This window comes from Papilio xuthus, unplaced genomic scaffold (genome assembly GCF_000836235.2).
Source record: "Papilio xuthus unplaced genomic scaffold, Pxut_1.1 DF827680.1, whole genome shotgun sequence".
Lineage (NCBI taxonomy): Eukaryota > Metazoa > Arthropoda > Insecta > Lepidoptera > Papilionidae > Papilio > Papilio xuthus.
Genome location: NW_013530969.1, coordinates 4,293,510 through 4,308,402, shown reverse-complemented (window position 1 = coordinate 4,308,402; position 14,893 = coordinate 4,293,510). Strand labels below are relative to the sequence as shown.

General features: G+C 32.9%; 1 protein-coding gene across 1 annotated transcript in view; it reads left to right on the top strand.

Moving 5' to 3' along the window:
- Positions 1 to 14,893, top strand: part of LOC106117265 (beta-1,4-glucuronyltransferase 1) — a 60,017-nt gene that overhangs the window by 11,051 nt on the left and 34,073 nt on the right. The gene's annotated exons all lie outside the window — the stretch shown is intronic.

The following is a 14,893-nucleotide window of genomic DNA, read 5'->3' as shown; positions in this document are numbered from 1 at the left end:
ACCTGGTTATTAAATTATTAGCAGTCTAGACGGTTAGTCATATTTAATTACAATTGTTTTGTTGCGTGACAAAAATAATAAATGTTTATTTATTATGCCATAAAAATTAACCAAATGTAGAATCTTTTTTTCAGTTTATTTCTTATCTTTTTATATTTAGCTGAAATTTCAGGACATCATTCACACATTAAAAAAAAAGAAAATTTTATGCAAACTAATGTCTAGACGTTAAGTCTAGTCAAACACTAGCAGCTAAATATTGGATCCGATCCAAGACATTCGAAACAGCATCTATACTACTGTCATTTCCTCCTGTGAATGTGTAAGAAATAAAAAAATGTTTACTATAACAAACTTCATTTCCAGTACCTATATGTGAAAAAATATAGAAAATTATTTTTATTATTTCCAGTTAGATAAACTAGTCTATCCTATATCGTATTATTTTACTCTATGTAGCAAAGAATTTCACTTTTCCTTGTAATGTTTCCTAATTCAAATTACACATTCAAGTTACATATATATTATTTATGGTTAGTTTTTTTATTGAAATAAATGTAAAGTGGACAAATAGAAAAATATTTTTTAAAGAATGTATTTTATTATAAACTAAGTGGGTGTTAATATTAAAAGGAATAATGCGAAGTCATGCAAATTCTACTTCACTATTTTTTGTTATCAGGCATTAATATTTACATTAAGTTTTTTAATAATTAATAAAAAAAAATCCGAAACCAATAGAATGTTATCAGAGCTTCAGCTATTTTTCCAACACATTTTTGCCTCTACAATTATCACACAATTAATTCAATAAAATGGAAATTTATTACAACAATCGATCCTTGGAGTTACAACGTGGGAATTCCCGACCGCGTTCGTAAAGCTAAAGCATGATTCATTTTCCATAATCGTCAAGAAATGCGTCACTGGCAAGGGAATGCGCAGGTAGGAACAACAAAAACACCAAATCCATCCAACGGGACATATTTAAATATCAATCTTAACACTTTATCTTTACGAAACAATATTGCATGCAGTGTAACATAATATAAGAAATATCAAACGTTGATGGCTTCAATACGATAGCCAACAACCGCGAAATGAGGCAGCATGTATCATGTTCATAATATAATGATTTAAAAGTAAGCTAGGAAACCTAAAGTACCAACACTTCGACATTCAACCACTTTTTTTAACTCCAGAAACCGTTTTACGCTTTACAATGCTGGCAATAAAAGCAGTTATAAAAACAAAAGTGAATAATTATTTACACATTTACTTCTGATATTCTATCAAGCGAAAAAAACGTAATAAATAGAGCTTGCAATGGCCATTGCAACAAAAACTTAGACAACTTAATAGACAAATGACATTCAAAGTTGCGACTGATCCAATCAGTGATTGCAAGGGCGTCAATCTTTTTTTAAGGCTAGTCAACACTTCTATTTTATCTTATTAAGACCTTGTACTGCATCTATCGGGTTTGTCGAATAAAAACTATTAAAGCACACCTTTTACATGTATTTCTGAACACCCTTTACGATGTTTTAACAATCGAACCGGTTATGTGACTTTTGGTTTTAATATCACTTGGTAGCATTTTTAAGGACATTTCTGTGATAGACTAAATATAACTTGTTTGATACGGTAAAGGTTTTATATAATAATACAATTGTCCCATATTTTATATCTTACTTCTTATTAATATTATAATTGCGAAAGTTTGGATGGATGGATGTTTGTTTGAAGGTATCTCCGGAACGGTTAAACGGATCTTGCTGAAACTTGACATCCGTGTAGAACATAGACTGGAAAAACATTATGTTTTTATGTTTATATATATGTCATTATGTTTGCGAACGGAGTCCCGGGCGACCGCTAGTCTTGTATAAATTCTGATATTAAGACAACTAGCAAAATTTATGCGACACGTCATGAGAATTTCGATCATCTCCGGGTCTTCGAAAAGCTCTTTATCGATCAATAATCCTAACGAAGTTAAAGAGTAGTGCCGTGACAAATTTTGTTTTCGTCCGCGGAACAGACGTGAACGCAAAGTTTTACGCTTATTACCTACAACATGATTACCTTGAGGCCATTGACACAGGAAAGGTCGCGGACGTTGTGTTACCTTGCTATTTTTTTAATGAATCTTCCTGCCTGTTCGGTTTTATTACAAATTTATCTTTAACAGATTATATCAGCTTAATTATTTATTACTCAGCGACATGCCGCACCTTATTTTCGGACGGAAGAGCTGTGCCAATTTCAAGGCATGACAGAAAATAAATTAATATGCCAGTTTTTATAAGAATGACTTTTGCCAACATGAAGCTATGTAAAAATCGTTGCAGAAAAAGCTTTCTGTTCATTACTAGCTGTCGCCCGCAACTCCGTTCACGCGGGTTTGCTCGTTAATAAAATCGTAATTAGTTATAGAGTTCGTCCAAAATATGTTCTATATCAATGCCTAATTTTAGCGAGATCCATGCAGCCGTTCTGTAGATACCTTCTAACAAACATCAATCCATCCATCCAAACATTGGCATTTATAATAGTGGTAAGATTTTGAATCTTTTATTTCATACGATTCCATACATAACAAATACGAAAAAAGAGTTTGTTATCAATAATAAGTACATTAAAATATTTATTTAAAAAAAAAGAAAAAAAAACTACATTCTAATTTAGTATATACTTTTCCACTGTATATCATAACTCTAGTTCAAGAAATGGCCATTACATCATTCAAACTTTCGTGAGACATTATACTAAACTGATATATGAACACGGCTAAACACTCACGTATATACGTCCGGTGGCGGCACCGACTAGTTTCGAGCCCATCGGGGGCCCTTCATCAGGATGAGTGGTACTGGTATTATTTAGCGGACGCGGCCCGTTGCTCACTGTCGGTGCCGCCACCGGACGTATATACGTGAGTGTTTAGCCGTGTTTATATATCAGTTTGGCCATTACATCGTTTTTTTCCCTACTTTCATATACACTTCATACACCAATACTTGCTATATCTGGAAACTATGAAATGAGGGCGCAGCTATTGATGTAAAGGTCAACAATGTAGATACCTGAATATGGAACATCGTAGTTCCATTATGAGCACTCGATCTACGTAAAATGTCAGTGATATGAAAATGCAGGTGAGGCTTGGACTTCTGCCAAGAATTGTTGGATTAACTCTATAATATCGACCTATTTAATGCGCATTGCAACTGAAGACAATCTTTCCATACACAACATGCAACTAACGCCAGTTAATCAGAGAGTAGAAATAGATATCCACTTGGCATGACCTTGACAAAACTCTCTCGTCTCTTACGTAATAATACATCTACGTACACATAATCGTTGATTTCAAACGGTACTAATTCACATTTAGGTTCTCTTAACATTCAAAATTAAATAATTGGTAGCAACTACTGTTTTTTCGTTATGTGTTCTATTCATCATTGGGTTGTTTTGTAATATTAAAAATCATAAATATTTTATGATAATAAGAACGTTTATTCAATACTTTTCGTTGGAGCTAAACGACTAAGTTGACACAGCATATTGTAACAGATTGTTAACGTAAACATCTACTCCTTAAATATGTAGGTTTATAGCTTTGGAAAAGCGAAATGAGACGTGAAATCATCAACGAGTTAACCTACATTACTGTGTATCTCTCGCAAATTGTCTTGATTCGAATTTAAGTAATGTTAAGAATTATGTTTTTATCTGTTATTTTATAACAATGTTCTACTTTATTTCATCATCATCAGCTCACTATACGTCCCCACCGAGGGACTCGGAACCTACCCTAAGTTCAGGGTGATAATGCCTTGGACAACCACGCTGGCCAAGTGCGGGTTGGTTGACTTCACACATATCTTTGAATTTCTATTCAGATATGTGCAGGTGTCATTACGATGTTTTCCTTCACCGTAAGAACGTCGGATAAATGTACATATGTAAATCGGAAATCGAAAAACACATTGGTACATGGCGGGATTCGAACCCAGGACCTGCAGATTGCAAGTCCAGTGCTTGACTCCTGAGCCACCGACGCTCACCTACTTTATTTGATTTGATTAAATTGTACTTTATGGGTTCCAATTGAAGAGAAATATCTCGTTTTTTAACATAATTTTCGCGACTGTACGCGACACTCATGTACAGTCGCGAACAATGAACGATGACGATTATTGTCCTTGAATATATTTGCATGGATTTCAAAGTAGTCGTGTATTTCAATTGGCACAATTGCCCTGATATTATTTCGTATCGTGGACACAAGAGACGCTAATGGACGCTGTAACCAAACCCTAGTACGAACAATTTACAAAACATTCGCCATATGCATAAATTCATGTGCACAAAATTTATAATTTACATTGTGTACACGTAATAAAGAATTTTCTTTAAATGTTTTTTAACCACAGACGCATTTGTAAAATAAACATATAAGTATCACAGTTTTTTTTTCAAATATAATACAGTTGCTTCTGCGTGGAATTGTGAATTAATTTGAATTATCGCAAGTATCATCACATCATCATATAACTCGATGGTGGGTAGGGAATTTAATTCTCTAACTATAAATTCATATGCCCGTATACGTAGTGTGCGTATGAAATACAATACGGAACGTCCATCGTCATATCTGTTGCCAAATGAGATTAAACAATACAATGGTGTGATGATACCGTGAGCGAACAATGTCGTATTCATTTCCACATGCAACTTATGACTATTGTATTCGTTTATAAATATAAACCAAAATTGGTTTCGTATCAGCGAATTGATAATATAACGTTTATCATTTCGTATCAAGTAACATTTGTTTTTAATTCTTTATGTTTGCAAACTTAAGATACAAGTTGTGTGTTTAAATCACTAAAGTTTGTTGCTCTATTGTTTTTAAAATTAAATGCATTAAAGGCACTATTTGATTTTCTTAATTGTGGCTAAGTTATAATTCTTGTAGTTTAACTTTAAGCACACACATATTAGTAGATTGTATTACGTTTGGAGCTAGCTTCTAACAATACTATTTCAAGGACCTTTTTTATCGCAGATTCAAGTATTATAATAAACTTTGAATCTGCTACTAGCTACTAAAACTTTCGTGATCCAATCGTAGCAAAGTTGTTCGTTGTCGTAATATACTACCAGGTAACATACGAGTATAAATTTTAACAAATAAAAAGCTGTTATACTTCGTTGGTCAAAAGCTTTATAAATTCATTTCTTTTGTATTGCGTTTACATTAATATGCACCCTATTGATTGTATAGGTCATCCGTGACCCGACTAGTACCTTGGTTTAGTTTACTTTTATACAAATAAGGCATGTAACACACTATTAGTTATTATACAAATAAAGAGAGAACACATTGCATAGATTTAAAACAAAGAGTTAAGCGATTCGCAGAACGTGTAAATAATTATACAACTATTGTTTGAATTATATTGTGTTTGATTTTAAATACCTCGTAATTGTCCTCAAGTCTTGGTCGTTGGGTTTAGTTTGTCTATTAACATAATAAGGTATTCGGTACAAGGTTATATGGCTGTAATATTTCAGCATTCACAATAAACTTTTTGTGCAAATTATGTATTCAATACTTGCTTTTTTGTCTGCATAATTGCGTAACATATCAATTAATCATACTGATATAAATGCGAATGTTTGGATGGATATTTGTTTGAAGGTATCTCCAGAACTGTTTAACGGATCTCGATAAAATTTGGCATACATATAGAACATAGTCTGGAAGAACATAAGCTAATATTTTTATTTTTAATACCACACGGACGACGTAGCGGGCGACAGTTAGATTTAAGTAAATTCTTGTTATATTAAAGCTTCTTTTAATTTGAAATCTTTATAGAAAATTTGTAACGATTTGATATTTATATTGAATATACATTAAATTAAAAAGATATAAGATAAGGCCTTAACCGGCATTTCCAGTCTATAAGACTTATGCGATAGTGATCGTAGTTGTAAAAAAAAAAACATATCGATATTTTTAAATAATAAGTTTTATAATAAAAGGAAGTAAAACAACTTGAAGGATTATCTTATCGAGTAACAATTACGTAGAAATTAGTAAGTCAAAAGTGACTCATAAATTTTTATATGCATAGAAAGAGAATGAAGGTAAAGTTCAGATGAAAACTAAAAGCATAATATTTTTTACTTTTTTCTTTTTCATAAATCTTTATCATTATTTTAATCCATCAAAAAGATTAATATCTGAAAGACGATACTTAAAGAAGCGTATACGCAAAATCCACAAAAAATTCGTTGAAAACAGCACACAAATAGGTATACGTAACATAAGTAAACGTAACTGTGGTCAAATATTTTTTGCGACACAAATAAATCGGTTTATTGAACGGACAACGGCTCAAGTACCGATATTTGTATAAATATACTGTTGAAAAAATATATATTAATATCATTTTATTTAATGAATTCGGTTATTTGAAATCTTATCGGATACATTAATAAAGCACATTGACGTTCAGAATGTACATTTAAATAAATAACTGTTTTTTAACATAAATCTACAATAGAGGTTTATTTTGCCGCAGTGTCAACGATCTGTGTTAGGTCACCAAATGATCGATTAAATGGATACGCCATAGCTCACCTTAGAAGCTTATCTCAACTCTAAATTCTTTTTTTAATATTTAAAACAAACCTTAAATAATGAAAAACAAAAAAAAAATACTAATACTAGTCACCAATTTGATATTATGGTTGCTTGAATTGAACCTTTCCCATATCGTTATTAGGTCTTAAGCGAAATTGATAACATTTTACTTTTATTTTGGACTAGCCGTCGCCCGGGATTACGTCCGCGCGGAATTAAAAAAAAACTCAATAAGTAGCCTATGTGTTCTTCCAGACTATGTTCTACAAATATGCCAAATTGCAGCGAGATCCGTTAGGCCTTTCCGGAGATACCTCCAAACATCCATCCGTCCATTCATCTAAACATTTGCATTTATAATATTAGTAAGAAGTAAGATTTATTTTGTTTACATTAAAAGTACAGTCAACCTTACGATGTCTAAGCTACCATTGTCCAATAATTGTGTTTCCGAGAATTTTAACTTAATCGCAACACAAATGACTCATGAAGGTCGTCGGCCGGACCGCTCACAGGCACCGCATCAAATTGATGCTTCTTGCAGGAAGTTACATCTAATACAATCGAGAGAAAAAACAAACGACTAAGACCATTTCAATTCTCATTTTTTATCAAATTAACCGATACTAATTTGTTCTTGGTTTTTGTTCGGTATCTTAAGTTCTTTTTACTGCTGGTTACTAACAATGGCTCGTGATTTTCTATTTCTTTACAACATTTTTGATAGTACTTACAACAATGAGTGCGTTCCATAAAACTTTCCGCGTATATTGCGCACCTATTATTTTTCCTAATGGTAGAGGAGCACTCAATGGCATCGCTAAAACAGCGAATTTAACTCTGTCTATAAACATTTGCAACTACATATCTAAGCGGACACAAGACCTCCAACACATCCAAAATCGTATGTAATACGTTTAAACATATAAGTTCATATCTAAGATCTGGAATTAGAGAAGGTTCCTGCTGTAACCAGGTCTCCACCTCAATAGTCAAAGCTCCATGAATTAGTAAATTCTCTTGAGGAAAAATAAAAGTGAATAATTGCAGGTGGGCTGTTACCTTTATTGGATAGAAATGTTTACTTTCCTGCATCAGCTGCCCTGCTCCTTCAGCTAAGTTGAAAAAGGATATACAATGGGAGGTTTGATTTATGGCTCAGCTAGTTGTGTATTATCGCAGCTGTCGTAACTGGTGAACTCTACCACTGTTAAATTAATATGATTTGATATTGCTTAATAACGCAAGGAGCGAAGCCATTCATTGCGCCCGCGGGTTTACTGCTGAGTGCGCGTTTAACAAATTACGTGCCGCCGACCTTCTGGCCTCTAGACGACTGTTCTGTTATATTGCTGGCATACAATACTGTTTTTGAATTTAAACATAGATATGTTCTTGCTTTTTCCTCTTTTTAAAAATGTTAATTTCGACAAATAATTTTAACAATAACATCAATGATTCGTGAAGTAAATGCGGTTTTTATTACTACATTTTTTTTCTTACATAACTGATAAAATAATATATTTTTGTTTACATGTTTCTCAGAGGTTACAAATAAATCATCGAGGAAGAGAAAATTCTAGCAAAAATTACATTTGAAATATTTACAGTACTTAATAATTTCAAAATTATTTTACCTTTTCATTTTACCTCACATGAAGTCAATTTAAACTTTGTTATCATATACGGACCCGCATACAAGTGAAAATTATTTCGCAGCAACAAATTAAGTTCACTGTTTCCTGGTCAAAGTATACTTAAAGTGTACAACCACTGAGTTTAATTAAAGGCTTATTCATTGTCAGAGTTGTGGTACACCCGATAATATGTATGAGTCAAAGTACTTTAAATTCCTTTTAAATTACCGACAATTAAATTGATTTTTTAGTCAAGTGAAAACACACCGGTTACTTGATGGTGATTGATCACAGACGAGAAAACAGCCATGGACAAATAAGTCTGTGTTAACCACGACAGTCATTTATTGGAAAAAATTTCGGTTATAAAGAATTCCAATTTTGAAAGCTTGCTGGCGTTCGAATTTTTAAAATGGAATTGCGACGATCGCAAACATTTCTATAAAATTTAAAATGTACAAATCTATCCTCATTTAACAAATTTTTATATCAAAAATCATCACACGTCCATTATAGTTACAAGTATCCTGCAATTATGTCCAAGCATGAGAAGAGAAAGTATCAATATACCATTTCATTCTGTTAAAGGGAAATGCAGCGTCTTCCTCTCAATAACAAATGCACGCAATCAAAAGGATGTGGGTAGTCATCATATTTGCAATTGAAAGATATAAAGATATATCCACACATATCACAGTGGTAGTGTCCGCTTTAACGTCTTTGCACGAATTGACCCGGCTCGCCCGGTGGAATACCACGACCACACAGAAGACAGGCGTCAAGTGGAAGCTATTCTGCGTATCGTCTGATGAGTGTGCGTCCCGGAGGCCTAATTTAGTCCACTTTCCCTTCCCACCCTTTTTCTTATAAGGAAAAGATGGGAACTGGAATTGGACTTTCCGGATGAGAGGATGCATGGAAAGTTAAACTATTATTTCTTTCTGGGCATCCTCTACGTCGATTAAAGGTAGGCAACGCATATGCAATTGCGTATGTCTATGGGCAACGGTCACTTCGCTATTTCAGTGTATTCAAATGACCGCTCGCTCGTTTGCCACCTTATAATATATAAAAAAAAATTGAGGGAAAGAGGAATAAATTAGGCCTCCGGGACGCACAATCATCAGACATCAGACAGACAGACATTGCTTCCACTTGATGCCTGTCTTCTGTAAGAATTGTCGTATTTGTCATTTATATTATTATATATGTTAATTCCTATTCAAAAGGCAAACAAATACTGCATTTCCTCAATTAAAATTATATTAAACAAGGTTATTGAAATGCATAACATTTGTCCACTAATCATATTAAATATATTTACCATTAATTGTTTGATTTAACTAAATTAATATCCATAAAGTACACAATAACAACTGATTATTTTGTACTCTTGTTTACAGTTTACACGGTTTTCCTTGTTGTGTTTTATTTATAATTTAATTTATTTGACTCAATATACTCTATCTGAAGAAGATGCATTATTCATCATCAGCTCACTATACGTCCCCACTTCAGAGCAATTAGCCTACCCCAAATTATAGGGGTATATACCTATATACATAGTTAACTACGCTGGCCCAGTGCGGGTTGGTGGACTTCAAACATATCTTTAAATTTCTTCACAGATATCCGCAGGTTGCTTCACGATTTTTCCTTCACCATAAGAACGTTGAATAAATGTACATATGTAAATCAAAAATCGAAAAACACATTGGCATTCTAACTCAGGACCTGTAGATAACAAGTCAACTGCTTAAACTTCTGATCCACCGACGCTCTTTTGTTCAAAATGTGTGATACACCGTAATATTATAATATCTAAATATAATTCTCTTCCACTGATGGAGGGTCCTTACAAGTCTTTTAATCTGAAAGTATTTCCGTTTCGTATAAATGTGTGTACTCAACAAGGTACATCCTCCCCTAGACAATGGAGTTGTCCTTGCGAGCGTGACTCTAGTTTCTGCTCGTCCGTTCTGAATTGTCTCCAATACCACTCATATGTTTGATATGCTTATATAAATTTACATATACTTACTTAATAAGAACATAGACATATTTTATTTCCTAGAAGTGACTGGTGACTGAATGAAAAAGCCACATTTTTTGTGAAACAAATCAATGCGCAATTCAAAATTATTTGTTACAGTGATGTCATGGGTTAATAGTTAAAAACTTAAAATATTATATAATACGAAGACAATAATGAACAAATTAAGTCTTACATAATGGCAATTAAAAATTCTGAATTATTTTATTGTAAAAAAACTTCATAGTTTTTGTTTAATTTCTTTAGCTTGCTCTTAAATATTTTTATAATATATAATTTATAAAATAAAAAAAAACGTGTATCACGCACGTTATGATGTACTTCAATTAAGCGATGATTAAATAAAATAAGATAATCGTGGAGAATTACTGTCCGTTGCAAATTGACTCATCTGTTTTGGTTATTACTACCTATATAATATTTCAACTGAGCCAACTAAGTCGAAAGCTAATGAAATTGATTTTTAGGGTTCCGTACCTCATAGGATAATAACGGAACCCTTATAGAATCATTTTGTTGTCCGTCCGTCTGTCTGTCAAGACCATTTTTCTCAAAAACGCACGAAGTTATCAAGCTGGAATTTATTTAACTTATTCGCTTACAATAGTAGGTAGTATTATAAAAATTTGTTACGATTTTACATCTAAATACGTCAACCGGTTTCGGAGATTTTATACACAAGTTGTCAAGAGTCGAAAATAGGATGTATAGAGTCCTTCTATCCCGAAAAACTAAAATTTTGCCGATCAACTGTTTTATAAGGCTGTCATTACTCAAGTATCATATCATAGGAAAGCTTGTAAGGGCTATTTCATAAGATAGTTAAAATTTAGCCTTAAAAGGCTTAAGTATATGAAATCGTTTGATTATTCTTGAGTATTTCAAATAGACGTACGCGGATTTTTAATGGATCGGGCGATGCGCTTCAGATCGTGACTGGGTATCCACGCGGCGCGGGATTGCGCATGCGCTGTGTGTTCATCGCTTCCTGTTAATGCCGCTGTCTAGCCAATGCAATACCTTATATATCACACGAGGGTAGCGTAATGCGGCAGAGCAGTAGAAAATGCAGTACTCCTATTGTTTAAATGCTCACTTACTACCTAAAAAGTATTGTTTTGTCTCAGCGTTGTACGATTAAACAAAAGTAGTAATGTTCCGTCCTCGTGTGAAAGTAGCATAATAGCCAAATGAGGCCGGCGAGTCTAGACAATTAGATTATTATCCCCCGTTCTACGTATTTCACTTTCATCCAGTAATTTTTAAACTTTGTTCGGTTTGGTATTGTGATTTCTAAATTTATAAAATGCTACTCATTTTGGTATCCTTAAGTTTAGTTTTTTTATCATTTTTCTATGTGTTATATTTCTTAGGTTGTAAGGAAACTTAAACTTATTCTTGTTAATATGAAGAAAGTCAATGTATTCTACGATGTATGTATGAGATCGTATTTAATTTTATGATACAACTCTTCAATTTAAACCTGACATCGATGATATTACAATACAATACCTGATTAATGATACTTCAAAGAAAAAGTTTTTGCAACAACCATTGTTATATCCGTGGGATCGCATTACACGTGTGTTTAACAAAACTGATCGATCAATTATATGTAACCGAAGCGGTGTCTTTCACTTCCGTAAATCGTTTATTGAAACAAAAGACAATCATAAGCTGACCGCCACGTAGTTTAATATGAGCTAATAGTATGACGTACTATTCTAACCGTGGGTTTCTGATACCGAAATCTCTATATTTTACTAATATTTTAAATGCTAAAGTTGGATGAATGGATGTTTATTTGAAGGTCACTGAGGAACGATTCAACGATAATAAAGTATAAGTATACACGATATAAAATATATACATAGATGTAGAACATCGTCTGGAAGAACGCATTAATCTTATAAAATAAGAAACATTACATTACACGAACGTAACATAATTAACACGATGCATAATATGTACCCACTCTAATCCGTGGATTTCTGAGCCCAATTTATCTGCTTAAAACGTATTGTTATCTCTGTTTTGTCAAAGATATATTTTGTATAGACATATAGGTCTCAGAAACCCACGGAATGCATCACTTATTTGTTAAAATAAAAACAACATGGCTACCATGTTTGCATAGAATGGAATGTTAGCCATTAACAATTGACGATCTAGAAAAAATGATAATTTTATATTATTATACACATAAAATGCTACATCAGAGTATGATGCTACTTTTAGAATTATCCAAGAAAAACGATTTAAAAGGTACGAAATCGCATTAATTTTATCGTCAAGTGAGCTAAGTCGACCGCAGTGACATCTAGGATTATTCGCCTTACGAAGATGACTCTTATCTCTTTTATTTTAAATCCTTTCGTGTCCACTTTTATTGGCAATGTAAAAAGTGTAAAGTTAATCCATGGTTTTATTACTTTGTTTGTGAAGTTTGTTTTTTGCGATGTTTAAAGATAGGGGAGGTAATTTGAGACATGACTCTTATTATCCTATTAAGTCAATGTGAGTTCCCATTGTTCAAATATCTATGCAGACATAAAGCTATCTCGGTTAAATTCATAGAAAATTAGAGGGATGTTTATAATTTTTGCTGATGTTTTGACGGCAGAAAAACGCGATTAATGGTAGAAGGGTTGCTGCTGAAACATACGGAACTTTTTATACTTTTTTACTTTTAATTTTTACATTTAGAATGTTACGTTTTATTCTTCCCTTTTCTAATCCAAAATTGAATCCGTGGTAAATAAATATTTAAACAGTGCGTGCTAATCCTTGTCTTCCCGTTATTAATATTTTCATTTTTAACTTTATTATTTTTTTTCCAAATTTTATCTTAATCCTACCGCTCCTTTCCATTCTCTTATTAGTTTACGTACCGTAGTCTTTAAGGGTATTAAAAAATTAAAATTCATTAAAAATTGTTGTAAAGTAATAATTTGTCTATGGCCAGTTACTACGCTATTTTCGCGAATTCTAATAGGCGCGTGTTTGCTTGACACCTACACTAAAATAAAAAAATCTCACAATATAGATTGATAAGTAAAAAACTATAATTCATAAATTTATCGATAACATGTACACGAGATGAGTTGTAATTCGCTATTGTAATGAGCGTAGAATCATATAAAAAAGATAATAGCTAGTCATCTCTAGTCCGGATGATGTCATGTCCGGAATAGGCAACGAAAACACATCGTAAAGTGAGATAAATATGATTTATATGTATATTAGACTAGCTGTCGCCAGCGACTCCGTCTGCGCGGTATTAAAAAAAACATAATTAGTACTCATTGACGCTTCGCTCCTATTGGTCGCAGTGTAATGCTATATAGCCTAAAGCCTTCCTCTATAAATTGACTAATCAACAATAAAAGAATTTTTCAAATCAGACAAGTAGTTCCTGAGATTAGCGCGTTTAAACAAACTCTTCTGCTTTATATTATAATATTAGTATATATTACAGGGTCACTAACAATTAGATATATTAAACGATAGGTGGACTTTGCTGACAAAATCTATTACATTTCCATCCATGTGACGATTCCTTCGTGACGCAATCAGTCAATGGCGAACCTTGTCCATCTATGTACGGTGATTAAGAGGGATTTTTCCTGCCAAATTTTATCACTATTTCATAATAAGTAGGTAACCTATTGGTTAACAGTTCGAATAACTGAATCATTATAAACATTAAATAGTCAACTTTGATAAGATGTAATATATATACTTCCGAATGACCGTAGTATTGTTAATATTTATCCTCCTTATAATATTGTTAATATTGTAAGGACTCCCCCACCCCTAAACGGGTCACGTAGTATGGGTACGTTTCCTAAGTAGAAATAGCTTCGCAATTTCGGTGAGTTCAGGTAGCCGCTTGCTCGTTTGCCACAGCTTGGTGGGCGATTTTGTGGGCTTTCTATAAATACAAATCCATACCGTCATCCCTGTCCATATCTATGAAATAAACAGAGATAACAATATATATGAATGTTTCGGTGAAAACCCACGGCAAGTTCAGCATAGTGTAACACTTTCTCTGTTCGAAGGTCGACTTGCTTCGATACAAGATGGCGCAACTGTCTGCTGTGATGAATACGCTATTGTAGTAACTTATCGCTTCGGGCACACGTCTCATTCTTAACAATAAGCGGATATGTTACACTAATTGATAGTTAAGTTTTCAATGAACGTTTTAAATGTATTGTAATTTTAAAATGTAGAAAAATTGAAGTCCTAACAAGCTAACAACAATATGAAAACTTACACATAACTATTATATATTCAGTAACGAATATCCTTTTGTATTCTTTCAATGTTTTTTTTTAATAATTCCACTTAACAGTGTCGTTCGTTAAAGTATTGCCTGTTTATAAGAATGCTTTTCCGCATTTAGTCAGTTAATCTTTCCCATAAAAAGCAGCACGGGGAAATCCATTCATTCAAACTAAATCATGCATTAAAAAGGTATGTCGCATTTAAATTAAAGTTCAAGACTATTGCTAGTTATTAAAGGCTAAT